We start from the raw sequence: 13288 nt of genomic DNA, 5'->3' as shown, positions 1-13288 counted from the left end.
TGATATTTTCATGGATAAAGTCTGATTACACTGTATTCAGCCCAAACTCTGCTACAATAATATGTCAGCAGCATGTATGTAAAAAAATTAAGTTACTGATTATTTCTTCACAAGACTTTTGATAATTGTATCACGTAGCCTAGAATATTTGCTCCAAAATTGTGTGAAAATCATTCTGCATACTCAAATAAAACAATATATTGATTTAAAAATTGTAAGACATGTTTTGTGTAAGAAAGGAGGCGTGAATCATCATGAATATTGATGGGTTAAAAAGGAACACTTCAGTAACACTACACTAGAGAAAAATATATGGATTATCATATGTTACTTCAAATGTTTCCATTCCTTCTTAGACATTATGAAATGAGATTGGAGTAAAAACATGAAACCTAATGTTTGGTGCAGTTTGTTTTACAAACACACAGTGACTCAAACTCACAGCGCGTGGAGAGAACATTTATTGAAGCGATTGAGCCGCTACAAACTATGAAACATTATTGTTAGCACATTATAAACATCCAAGTTTGAGCAGATATCAATGAACACATCATTTAACAGTAAACACTGGTCTAAACATTATAATATTCATCATAATATTATTTCATAATTTATTTCATAATATTATTTACATCATAATTTCATACTAGCCTACTTTTATCATGCTGTTTTTTTATCATCGAACATAAAAACATCATGTCGTACATGTATATTTATTTATCATTGAAAGGTTGCCTCCCTATAGTTCATTTTTAAACATGTTTCCATTAATTTCATAAATCTCAGTCTGGCGCCAGTTCAACTAGTACAATGTGAAGTTTATGCACCAATAACACGCTAACTATTATAAATGGGAATACATTTCTTCCCTTAAAAATCGTATCTTCAAATCGCGGTAAATCCAGTGTAAAGTCACAGACTCGATGAAAAGCAGAAAGATGATGAAATTTCCCTTTTCTCTACATGCTTTGTTTAGAGGTGATGAGGGCGTTTGCAGGTCCGCGTGGACTATTTGCATGTCAATTGCTCTTGCGCGTGTGGGTGTGGTCGCATTAGAGATAATTAGCACTCGTTTGAGAAACTGTACCTCTTGTTGCTTTCATACGGATTACTTAAACAGAAAAAACTTAAAAGAGAAAAAAATTCAATATGAATGAGACTCCAAGCTTTGTAAAGACATAACTCTCACGTGTGTATAGCAAGTATTCACTGAGATAGTAAAAGTCGTAACAAGGTTTCCGTAGGTGAACCTGCGGAAGGATCATTACAGGTCTCCGGGCTCAAGTCGTCCCAGGAACGAAAAACCAAGCAGACCCGAAACCCCCATCGGTGAAAAAAGAGTGGCGAGAGTCGCTACCATGACGGGTACCCGTAGGCTCCTGATCCCCCTCCAGGGGGGGAGAAGGGGACCGTGGGTTTTATCTGTATTTTCTTTGATATATTGATCTCTCCTGCCATTGATGCTAGATCTGTGTCTGTCAAGAAGAGATGCTTAAATGAGAACACTAGTGTACTATTTATGAAGGCTATATCTTTCACCAAGCATATCTGCTGACTCTGTTGATTTTATCCTTGATTCTTTTAACTCAAAAGTTAAAAGTATAATTGATGATATTGCTCCTGTGAAAGTCAAGAAGAGTGGTAGACAAAAGGCACCTTGGAGAAACTCAACAGCAGTGCAAAATATGAAAAGACAATGCAGAAAAGCAGAGCGCATGTGGCGGAAGACAAAACTTGTAGTCCATTATAACATCTACAAAGACACCATCCATGTTTTCAATATGGAACTAGGCAAAGCTAGACAGACTTTCTTCTCAAATATTATTAACAGCAACTTAAACAACACACGCACTCTTTTTGCTACTGTTGAGAGATTAACAAACCCCCCGAGCCAGATTCCCAGTGAAATGCTCTCAGACAGCAAGTGCAGTGAGTTTGCTTCTTTCTTCTCTGAGAAAATCAATAATATCAGAAAGGTGATCAGCACATCCCTGAGTTGCACTGGGGTCAGAGAGATCAGACCACAACCTGAGAAAGTAGTTACTATGTCTGATTTCAAAGAAATTGATGGCAAAATTTTGGAAGAAACCGTACAGCACCTTAAAACATCAACCTGCGCCCTTGACGCTCTTCGCACATCTTTCTTCAAAAGTGTGTTAAACGGCTTAGAAGCAGACGACACAGATCTACTTAGCCCTATCGCCTAACGATTACAGCCCCATTGACTCCCTGTTCCAATGCATTGATGAAGTAAACAGTTGGATGTGCCAAAACTTTCTTCAGTTAAACAAAGACAAAACTGAAGTTATTGCGTTTGGAAACAAAGATGAAGTTCTCAAGGTGAATGCATACCTTCACTCTAGAGGTCAAACAACTAAAAATCAAGTCAGGAATCTTGGTGTGTCTCTAGAGTCAGACCTTAGCTTCAGTAGTCATGTCAAAGCAATAACTAAATCAGCATACTATCATCTGAAAAATATTGCAAGAATTAGATGCTTTGTTTCCAGTCAGGATTTAGAAAAACTTGTGCATGCTTTCATCACCAGCAGGGTGGATTATTGTAATGGACTCCTTACTGGCCTTCCCAAAAAGACCATAAGACAGTTGCAGCTCGTACAGAACGCTGCTGCCAGGATCCTGAGCAGAACCAGAAAATATGAACACATCACACCAGTCCTCAGGTCTTTACACTGGCTCCCAGTCACATTTAGGATTGATTTTAAAGTATTATTACTGGTATATCAATCATTTAATGGCCTAGGACCTCAATACATTGCAGATATGCTCACTGAATATAAACCCAACAGATCACTCAGATCATTAGGATCACATCAACTAGAAATACCAAGGGTTCACTCAAAGCAAGGAGAGTCCGCTTTTAGCTATTATGCCAGCCGCAGCTGGAACCAGCTTCCAGAAGAGATCAGGTGTGCTCCTACAGTAGCCACATTCAAATCCAGACTCAAAACACTTCTGTTTAGCTTTGCATTTACTGAATGAGCACTGTGCCACTGTTCGTCCGACTGTTTGCACTATTTTATTTTCTAAACGGTTTTAATTATTCTTATTTATTTTATTATTTATGTAATTATTTTAATTTCTTCTATGTAAAGCACTTAGAATTACCACTGTGTATGAAATGTGCTATATAAATAACCTTGCCTTGCCTTGCCTTAAAGACCTAAAGAAGGGGGCACCTGTCCGGGTCTCGTTGCAACATTTTTTTTTTCCCCCATGCCTCGGTTTGTGTTGGTCGGCCTCGGAATAAAAACACTCAAGTGTACAACTCTTAGCAGTGGATCACTCGGCTCGTGAGTCGATGAAGAACGCAGAAAGCTGTGAGAACTAATGTGAATTGCAGGACACATTGATCATCGACACTTCGAACACACTTTGCGGCCCCGGGTTACTCGCCCCGATTGTCCCTCAAGTAGGGCACTGTTGCGGATACACCATGGGTAGTGTAATGAGGAAGAACAGCACCTCCATGGAAAGATTACTTGGTTGCCAGGACTCGGAACTGAAACACTTATGGCTTGAACATCACTTTCAACACGTCACCTCGGTATACCCTGGAGGGGGGTTATCCCTCCACAAAAGAAATATGAGAATGTCCGACAATAGAAACTTCATCCCGGTTGGCACGACGTCCGGTCAAACAAAGTATCCCGCAGAAGGCTCGGGATTGGCTGACTGCGGTATAGTAAGATCCCCTTGCGGTACTCGAGCCAGCGATCGTGAAGGCGGCTGTGGCTCACCCGGTGACCAGACCCTCGCTACGAAATTTGGACTAAGAGAATGCTCGGTGGTTTTGACTCGCCTTAGACCGGGGCAGTCAATAAACGAGATGCGGACAACACCCGGTAGTGATCGTCTCGGCAGTACGAGTCCTGCCAGAGACTCTCCGAGCACGGGCAACCTGTCACTGCCCCTCGGGAGGATCCCCGTCAAGTCCCCCCAGCAGATGAGACGCAGGAGGGGTCCTCAGGGGTGGTGATTGTATTGCACTTCATCTGCACTCTTTGTGGCGTATCGGCAGACACATAGACGTGGGTGCAGAAACACTTTGCAACTCGTCATGGGAATGTGTCTGTTAGATACAGCTGTAGCTCATGCGGAAAAACCTCTCACCTAGGGCAGGCGGTGGCGTGTCACATCCCTAAATGCAAAAGACCAAAAGTTGTGGAACCAGACGGGCAGGTGAGATGTGAGGGTTGTATGGCAACCTTTGCCACGGTGAGGGTGCGAAGAATTCATGAGATGTACATCCACCCCGAAATTCACAATAAGAAGAGAATCACGGAGAGCAATAAGAGGGGTGGTTCTGCCACAGCAGACGGATGAGGAGGCAAGTACTCAATCCGCCCCGATGGTCTCAGGAGACGCTACCCCGGACGGGGAAGCTCCCCCTAAACGAATACGACATGTAAGGAAATGTAGAGTACCGTCTGAGCCTGTTGCGAGTTCATCGGCCCCCCCAAACAAACCCAACTTGCCAGAGGGAGGTCTCCTGCGTTTTTTCCAGGAGGAAGCCGGCAAAATGGTGAGCGAGGCGGGGGGCGATGGTGCGGATTACATCCGCATCCTTACAGCATAGTTGGAAGGCAACTACCAGCTAGCTGAACTGGTTGAGGCGGCGACGCAGCGGATGCTCCAGGGATGTAGATTTGGAGTGAGAGGTAACCCCAGGCAAAGGATTCGGAGGGCAGTGAAAGCGCCCAGGAATGGCAGGTCGCGCTGACATAAATATCTCGCCAGACGTCGCGCATTCTTTGCCTGCCAATTCCTAAATACAAAGGACCGGGCCCACCTTGCGATGAAGATATTGGATGGAGGTACAGTTGGGCGTTGTCCGATACCTGATGAAACTATTTATAGCACGTTTCAGGCCAAGTGGGAGTCTCCGGTTCCCTTCGGCGGGCTTGGTCGATTTGGCGCAGAGGTGAGTGCTGACAACACCCATCTCCTGGGGTCTATCTCTCGTGGCGAGATCCAAACCAGCCTCCAACTAATCTCGAACGCATCCGCACCAGGCCCAGACGGGATTGAGAAACAGGATATTCTCAAGTGGGATCCTAGGTGCGAGACTCTCACTCGATCTGTTCAATATGTGGTGGTTCACAGGTGTCGTGCCCACAAGTTTGAAGAAAAGTCGAACGGTACTAATCCCCAAGACTTTTGACCCAGGAGTGATGATGGAGGTCGGCAACTGGAGGCCGATCACCATCGGGTCTATGGTCTTAAGGCTCTTTACTAGGGTGATTAATAATCGAATGCAGGAAACGTGTCCGATTCACCCTAGACATAGGGGGTTCCGTCACAGCCCCGGGTGTGCGGAAAACATCGAGGTCCTGCAAGGCCTAATCCGCCACTGCAAAGATGAGCGCAGCCAACTTGCAGTAGTATTTATCGACTTTGCACAGGCTTTCGACACCGTCTCACATGAGGAGTTCCAGTATAGGGGCAGGGGCAAGGCTGGTGCTGCTTGCAGGCACTGCTCATACAGATTGGAGTCATGCTCACACATCCTTGGACAATGCCCGGCTATGCAGAGAGCCAGGATTGCCCGGCACATGAAACTGTGCCGTCTCCTTGGGGCTGAGGCAGAGGTCCACGGGTGGGAGGTCTGCCGGGAATAGGAGTTCAGGACCCTCCAGGGGGAACTGAGACGACTTGACCTGGTGCTCATCCGGGGTTCCTCGGCCTTGGCCATCGATCTAATGGTGCGAATTTGCTTCTGACTCTCTCTCCAGAGCTGCGCAGGAGAAACTTGATTACTGCGGTCCCCACAGCGAGGTGATGGTGCGAGAGTTGGGAGTGAGGGATGTGCAGGTCTTTGGGTTTCCCTTGGGAGCCTGAGGCCTGTGGCATACCGGCAGCTTCAGGATTTTGACGGCTATTGGACTCAACAGGGCAAGAGTTAAGTCTTTCAGTAGACTGATGTGTCAGAGGACCCTCCTCTACTCGTTTGACCTGCTGCGGACCTTTCAATTGTCCCTGTGAGCCTGAATGAAACAAGAGTGGTGGTAAATGACTTGAGACAGTTGATGGAAATTACGGATGAGGTGAGGATCGATTGAGAAGGAGGAGGTGACTGGGCCAGAAAGATCAACTTCGAGGCAGTTGAGGAAAGTGAGGGACCAGACAGAAGGGATCAATTGAACGACAGGGATCGGTGAACTGGAGGGATCAGCTGGTATCGACTCATGGGTAATGAGGTGGGTCTGGCGTCCCATCACCATTACCATTTGAATGATGGTGCGGACAAGGCCGGTTATCATGAAGCCACTACTCTTTTTACCATCATTCCATAAAAGCCAGCCAACCAGGCGCAGTCGGAGAGTCGAGTGGGGGTTACTCCAAACCCCCCCGGCTCAACTCGTCTCCGTTCCCAATGACTGACCTACCTTGATGTGGCTGCATAGGAATGGCGCCCCCATTCCTCCGCATGGTAGATACCAGTCAGAGGGGTCTGGTTGGGCCCGAGGGGTGAGGTGAGGCCCATGGGAAGCTGACTAGTAAGGGAGTCGCCCCTCCGAACATTAGACGTACCTTGGGACATTGCCTAGTCCACAGGAATTGTGAGGTCGGAAAAGGAAATCCTGTCTATGTTGTTGGGCTGAGCGGACAAGGGGTGTCAGGAAGAGTCGCTATTAGTAGACCACGAGCGGAAACCTCGGAACGATCAGGGTGGTATTGCTCTAAGGCTCCCACCGCTAGCGGAGGAGGTTATCCAATCTGGTCAAAATAATCTCTGACCCATTTTATGATCCTACTCATGCTGTTCACTTTTCATATACCGGTAATCAACATAGATTAAATTAATATATTAAAATAACATTATATTATGTAAACATAAATATGGAATATCATTTATTACTGCCTGATGAAAATTTGACTATTTCAAAGTGTGCTCGTTTTTTTTCTGAGGTAACAACATTTAACTCATTTAAGTCTGTCTAGCAAAAAATGTAAACCATAGCCTAGCCTATATTTCGTTTTGCCAGCACTTTATTTAAACAACATTACATTTCTGCATTAAATGTGAAATAATACATTTAATAAACGTGTTCCTTATTATGTTTAATTGCCTTAGCCTCTGGTGTGTGCGCTGGTGTTTGCATGAAATTCTTTTGTTGGGGGGGTGGGGTATTTAAAGCGGTTTATTTCTAAACGGGGGGATTTCTTGCTTTTCAACCACGGTAAGAAAAAATCCATACTGTCCCAGCCCTAGTAGACAGTAATGTTTTCTCTTGGTTCATCTCAGTCAGTATGAATACATTTTTATATATAAATCACACCTAACTATAAGTCGCAGGACCAGCAAATCTATGAAAAAAAAGTGCGACTTATAGTCCGGAAAGTACGGTAGGTCTTTATTTTACTACACTTTATCTATTTGCGTCTGTAGATTTCTCAGAAATTCAACAAAAGTTGGCGTTCTAAATCAACGCGCTGCTCTGCGATCTCTCTCTGCTTCCTTTAATATCACACATCGCTGGAAAGCTCTCTCTCTCCTGTGGAATGCTGTTGGATCCAAATATGGTAATTTCCTTTTTATCAGCAACCAATCGTGAAAGTACAATGGGAATTTAACTCTCAAAGCAAAATCTCATTAACTGATGTCAATTTCTGACAACGCAATTCGTTCAGATGCATCACGTGACGTGCTCTGACATTTAGATGACTGTTTTTCTGTCCAGTTAAAGGCCATAAATGCTGTGTTTATGTTTTGATGTGATTTAGGTGGTTTGTATTGTTGTTGCTAATGATTTGATGAGATATTGTGGCTGTAAATAGTTGTTTCCACTAAAAAAGTATGAATTTTTACATTACAAATCTTTAACCCTTTAGAACCTGAAAATAAAATGGGTGTTTTTCACATATTTTGATTTTTTGACTGTAAAATTCTAAAACAATGTGCTATCTTCATGTGCAAGGTGTTTTATCTTTTTATCTTTATCTTTTTCAGAAATAGATTAGCTTTCAACAAACTACAGTTATTGACCATTATTGTGTGTGGTGAGTTTGTACATAGAATTTAAATAGACAAAAATAAAAAAAAAGGAGAATACTTTTTCCGATTTTTATTTAGAAAAAAACTGAAAAATCACGAATGAAAGAAACTAACACTTTAAAGTTGAAAAATGAAGTATAATACAACTATACAAGTCTTTGTGACATTGGGTTGCACAGTTTTCATTTAGGACACTTTTTTTCATACACGCACACATACAAAAGCGTTCATATTAGGCACGCACACATACACATGCATACACCACATGTAAAGATACGTGAAAAAAAAGTAACGGCCATCCGCCTCCCAAGTTTCATTAAAAATCCTTCCAATCCCCTCTTCTGCGGTCTACCACTTCTTTCACCATGTATTTGTTTGTGTCTTTTATTATTTTTTATGCAATCCAGAACACTCTAACCCGCCGCGCTTCGTATCTCTTGGTTCAAATCCTTTCTTCACGCTCTGCCAGAAAGCCCGCTGTCATTTGCTGACGGAAAGCATGAAATTACCATAATAAGCCGTAGCCTATATTGCCGAAAAGCGCATGTTGTCTACTGTCAGGGGCAATTTGAATGGTTTTGATAGTGCAAACGGTTGAAGAGTTACGGTACAATAAATACAGCTTGCTGATCTGTGTCGGCGATGACACATTCGGTTCTAAAGTGTTAAATGCCTTTTTTCTCAAAATGAGTTTTTGTCATTCTCCATCTCAGCCTATGTAGCACCTATGTACACCAAACTTTCCAGTTATACACTTAGCAGTATTAGCATTCCTGGCCTGATTTATGTGACATTTTAATCAAAACAATATGGCGAAAATCGATTCATCTTGTGTGTAATCAAAATGAAAAAGTAGTTTTGCACCTGGCTTTATCATATGTTCAGATCTATCTACCGAAAATCTATGCAAAAAAATTAATGAGATAATGCCTACTTTGCATAATTAAACATACAAATTTCAAAAACTTGTAATACATTTTTTTTATGAACTTGTGTAAGTAATCAACTGAGAAAGTTTCATGGTGATATCTATTATTTAAAAAAAATTACCCTATTCACCTGTAGTCCGCAGAATAATATAGAATTCATAGACAATTGGAAAAGTTTTTGGGGCAAACCTGACCTGTTGAAAAGAGATGGTATTCATCCCTCCTGGGATGGTGCTGCTCTTCTCTCTAGTAATTTGGCTCATAGTCTTAGAGCTAAAACATGACAATCTGGGCCTCAGGTCAGGAAGCAGACAGACTGGCTTACCCGACCGTCTGCTAGCGGCCTCACGTCACCAAGGTCAGATAAATCCCATCACATAGAGCCTCTTTCACCGAGATATCATCATATAGAGACTGTGTCTGTTCCCCGAACTTGGAAATCCAAAATACGTTCAAACCCATCTAAGGTTAAAAATTTAATTGATGTTCAACAAATAAAAAACAGATATAATACAAATGAGCAAATGATAAAGCTTGGGTTGCTGAATATTCGATCTCTTACTTCAAAAGCGCTAATAGTTAATGATATGATTACAGATTATAACCTAGATGTGCTGTGTTTAACAGAAACCTGGCTAAAACCAAACGATTACATTGCTTTAAATGAGTCAACCCCACAAGATTACGGTTATAAACATGAACCTCGTCTGAAACGCAAAGGAGGAGGTGTTGCTGTAATTTATAGTAATATTTTCAAAACCACTAAGAAATCTAGTTGTAAATATAATTCTTTTGAAGTGTTGGTGCTTAATGTAAAAATATCTAGTGTAAACGATAAATCACGTTTGAAAATTCTGCTGGCTACTGTATACAGGCCACCAGGGCACCATACAGACTTTATCAAAGAATTTGCGGACTTTCTATCAGAATTAGTATTGGCTGCAGATAAAGTACTAATTGTTGGTGACTTTAATATACACATAGATAATGAAAAAGATGCATTGGGATTGGCATTTAAAGACATTATAAACTCAATTGGAGTTAGACAACACGTGTCAGGACCGACTCATTGTCGTAATCATACTTTAGATCTAATACTATCACATGGAATAGATATTGATGCCGTTGAAATACTGCAACAGAGCGATGACATCTCAGATCACTATCTAGTCTCGTGTAAATTACATTTAGCCAAGGCTGCAAAGCCGACTCCGTGTTATAAATATGTTAGACCGATCACTTCTGCCACTAAAGATTGCTTTATCAATAATCTTCCTAATCAGTTTCATCATCTCAGCATCCCGGATAGCTTAGAAGAACTTGATATTGCAACAGAAACTTTTAACTCTCTCTTTTCCAGCACTTTAGACACAGTTGCTCCGCTGCGCTTAAAGAAGATTAAAGAACATAGTCCGACGCCGTGGCACAACGAGCACACTCAGGCCCTTAAGAGAGCAGCCAGAAAAATGGAGCGCAACTGGAAGAAAACAAAACTAGAGGTGTTTAGGATTTCATGGAAGGAGAGCTCGATTGCTTACAGAGAGGCTTTAAAAGCTGCTAGATCTGCTTATTTTTCAACCCTATTAGAAGATAATAAACATAATCCTAGGTATTTATTTGAAACAGTGGCTAAACTAACGAAAAAGAAAGCTTCAAGCCCAGAAGTTTCCATGCAACACAGCAGTAATGACTTTATGAACTTCTTCACTTATAAGATCGATAATATCAGGGACAAAATTATAACTATGCAACCGTCTAATACAGTATCGCATCAGGAAGTGCATTGTAGTCTCCCTGAGGGAAAATTTGATTCATTCATTGCTATAGGAGAGGAAGAATTTTGCAAACTCGTCAAATCATCTAAATCGACAACGTGCATGTTAGACCCTATACCGACTAAGCTGCTGAAAGAGATGCTTCCAGATGTCATAGATCCTCTTCTTAATATCATTAATTCATCTTTGTCTCTAGGATACGTACCAAAAACCTTTAAGCTAGCTATGATTAAACCGCTTGTTAAAAAACAGCAACTTGATCCTACAAAGCTAGTCAATTACAGGCCGATCTCTAATCTGCCATTTCTGTCAAAAATATTAGAAAAAGCAGTATCCTCACAACTGTGTTCCTTTCTTGAAAGAAATGATATCTGCGAGGATTTTCAGTCCGGATTTAGACCGTACCATAGTACCGAGACAGCTCTCGTTAGAGTCACAAATGATTTGCTCTTATCATCCGATCGTGGTTGTATCTCTCTATTAGTATTACTGGATCTTAGTGCTGCATTTGACACCATTGACCACAACATCCTTTTAAATAGACTCGAACATTATGTTGGCATTAGTGGAATTGCACTAGCATGGTTTAAATCATACTTATCTGACCGTTATCAGTTTGTAGCAATAAATGAAGATATGTCTTATCAATCACAAGTTCAGTATGGCGTACCACAAGGCTCAGTACTAGGACCGCTGCTGTTCACTCTGTATATGCTACCATTAGGAGATATCATTAGGAAACATGGAATTAGCTTTCACTGTTATGCCGACGATACTCAGCTGTATATTTCTTCAAAACCTAACGAAACCTACGAATTCACAAAATTAACGGAATGCATAGCCGATATAAAAAATTGGATGACTAGTAATTTCCTACTACTAAATTCAGAAAAAACAGAGATTCTAATTATTGGACAAAAAACTTCCACACGTAATAACCTAGAGTACTGTCTAACACTTGATGGCTGCTCTGTTAAGTCTTCGTCGTCGGTTAGGAACCTGGGTGTGCTCTTTGATACCAATCTTTCATTTGAAAGTCATGTGTCTAGTATCTGTAAAACCGCTTTCTTCCATCTTAAAAATATATCTAAATTACGTCATATGCTCTCAATGAATAATGCAGAACAATTAGTTCATGCGTTTATGACCTCAAGGCTAGATTATTGTAATGCTCTACTGGGTGGTTGCCCTGCACGCTTAATAAACAAACTACAGCTAGTTCAAAACGCAGCAGCTCGAGTTCTTACTAGAACCAGGAAGTATGACCATATTAGCCCTGTTCTGTCAACACTGCATTGGCTGCCTATTAAACATCGGATAAATTTTAAAATATTGCTGATCACTTACAAAGCACTAAATGGTTTAGCTCCGCAGTACTTGAGCGAGCTCTTAACGCATTATAGTCCTTCACGTCTACTGCGATCTCAAAATTCCGGTCAGTTAATAATACCTAGAATATCAAAATCGACTGCTGGCGGTAGATCCTTTTCCTATTTAGCACCAAAACTTTGGAACAGTCTTCCTACCATTGTCCGGGAAGCAGACACACTCTGTCAGTTCAAATCTAGACTAAAAACACATCTCTTCAGCCTAGCATACACATAACACATTATAGACTTATATAATTAGGCTGCATAGTTTAGAACAGCCGGGACCGGGAACACTTCCCGTAATCCTGATGTACTTGGTACATCATAAGAAGGACGGCGTCTACGCTAATATTAGTCTCTCTGTCTATCCCGAGGTTTACCGCTGTCCACTGGAACCAGGCCGTATCCAGATCTGATGAAGGACCAGCGCCAGGACACGACGACGACACCGCTGACCTGAAGTGTCAACCAGTCTCTCCTCCTCTCCACTCTGACTTCAAACAACCGGAACTGGACAAATACTCTGATTCATTCTGAACTTCATACACTGTTTACTCATTGGCCAGAGGAGAACTGGCCCCCGACTGAGCCTGGGTTCTCCCAAGGTTTTTTTCTCCCTTCTGTCACCTGATGGAGTTTTGGTTCCTTGCCGCTGTTGCCTTACCTTCTGGCTTGCTTAGTTGGGGACATTCAATATTCAACAATATTATAGATCTGCCTTAAAGGTGGATGATGATGAAATTATTTTTTGTATTATTTTCATGTTATCACTGTGAAGCTGCTTTGATACAATCTGTATTGTAAAAAGCGCTATATAAATAAAGATGACTTGACTTGACTTGACTTGTAGTGTCTCACCTTAACCCTCTGGGGACGAATTGGGCGGTACCGCCCAAAAAGGCATACTTTTACAAATGTGCAATTATCTTCAAAACTATTAATGATAGAGAGGTGCGGTCTTTTTTGCCGTCTTCTTCAGATTCCGCTGAAAACAGTGGTATCCCGTTTGTATTATACACACACTTCGCTGTTGCGCAATACCACTGCATAAAAAGGCCAATGAAATCGATGTTGTTAGGCAAACTCCACCAATGGAAAAATTGCCGCTGGGAGGATTTTTTTTTTTTACCCAATCAGAAGGTTACCATGACGTATTCTAGCCAATCAGAAGACTCTGTAGCCTTCAACATGTACAAA

The 13288-nt window shown here is 41.8% G+C and overlaps 1 long non-coding RNA gene across 1 annotated transcript in view; it reads left to right on the top strand.

Annotated features, from left to right (window-relative positions):
* The window catches only part of LOC306997308, a 413102-nt gene extending 400172 nt beyond the window's left edge, over positions 1–12930 (top strand). The window contains exon 5 of the long non-coding RNA XR_013797347.1: positions 10860–12930. This is a non-coding gene — a long non-coding RNA (uncharacterized lncRNA). The remainder of the gene's footprint in view (positions 1–10859) is intronic.
* The last annotated feature ends 358 nt before the right edge of the window (positions 12931–13288 follow it).

Source organism: Phoxinus phoxinus, assembly GCF_949152265.1.
Source record: "Phoxinus phoxinus genome assembly, chromosome: 4".
Taxonomy (NCBI): domain Eukaryota; kingdom Metazoa; phylum Chordata; class Actinopteri; order Cypriniformes; family Leuciscidae; genus Phoxinus; species Phoxinus phoxinus.
The sequence above is the reverse complement of the archived record's forward strand: the minus strand, read 5'-3'. Positions and strand labels throughout refer to the sequence as shown.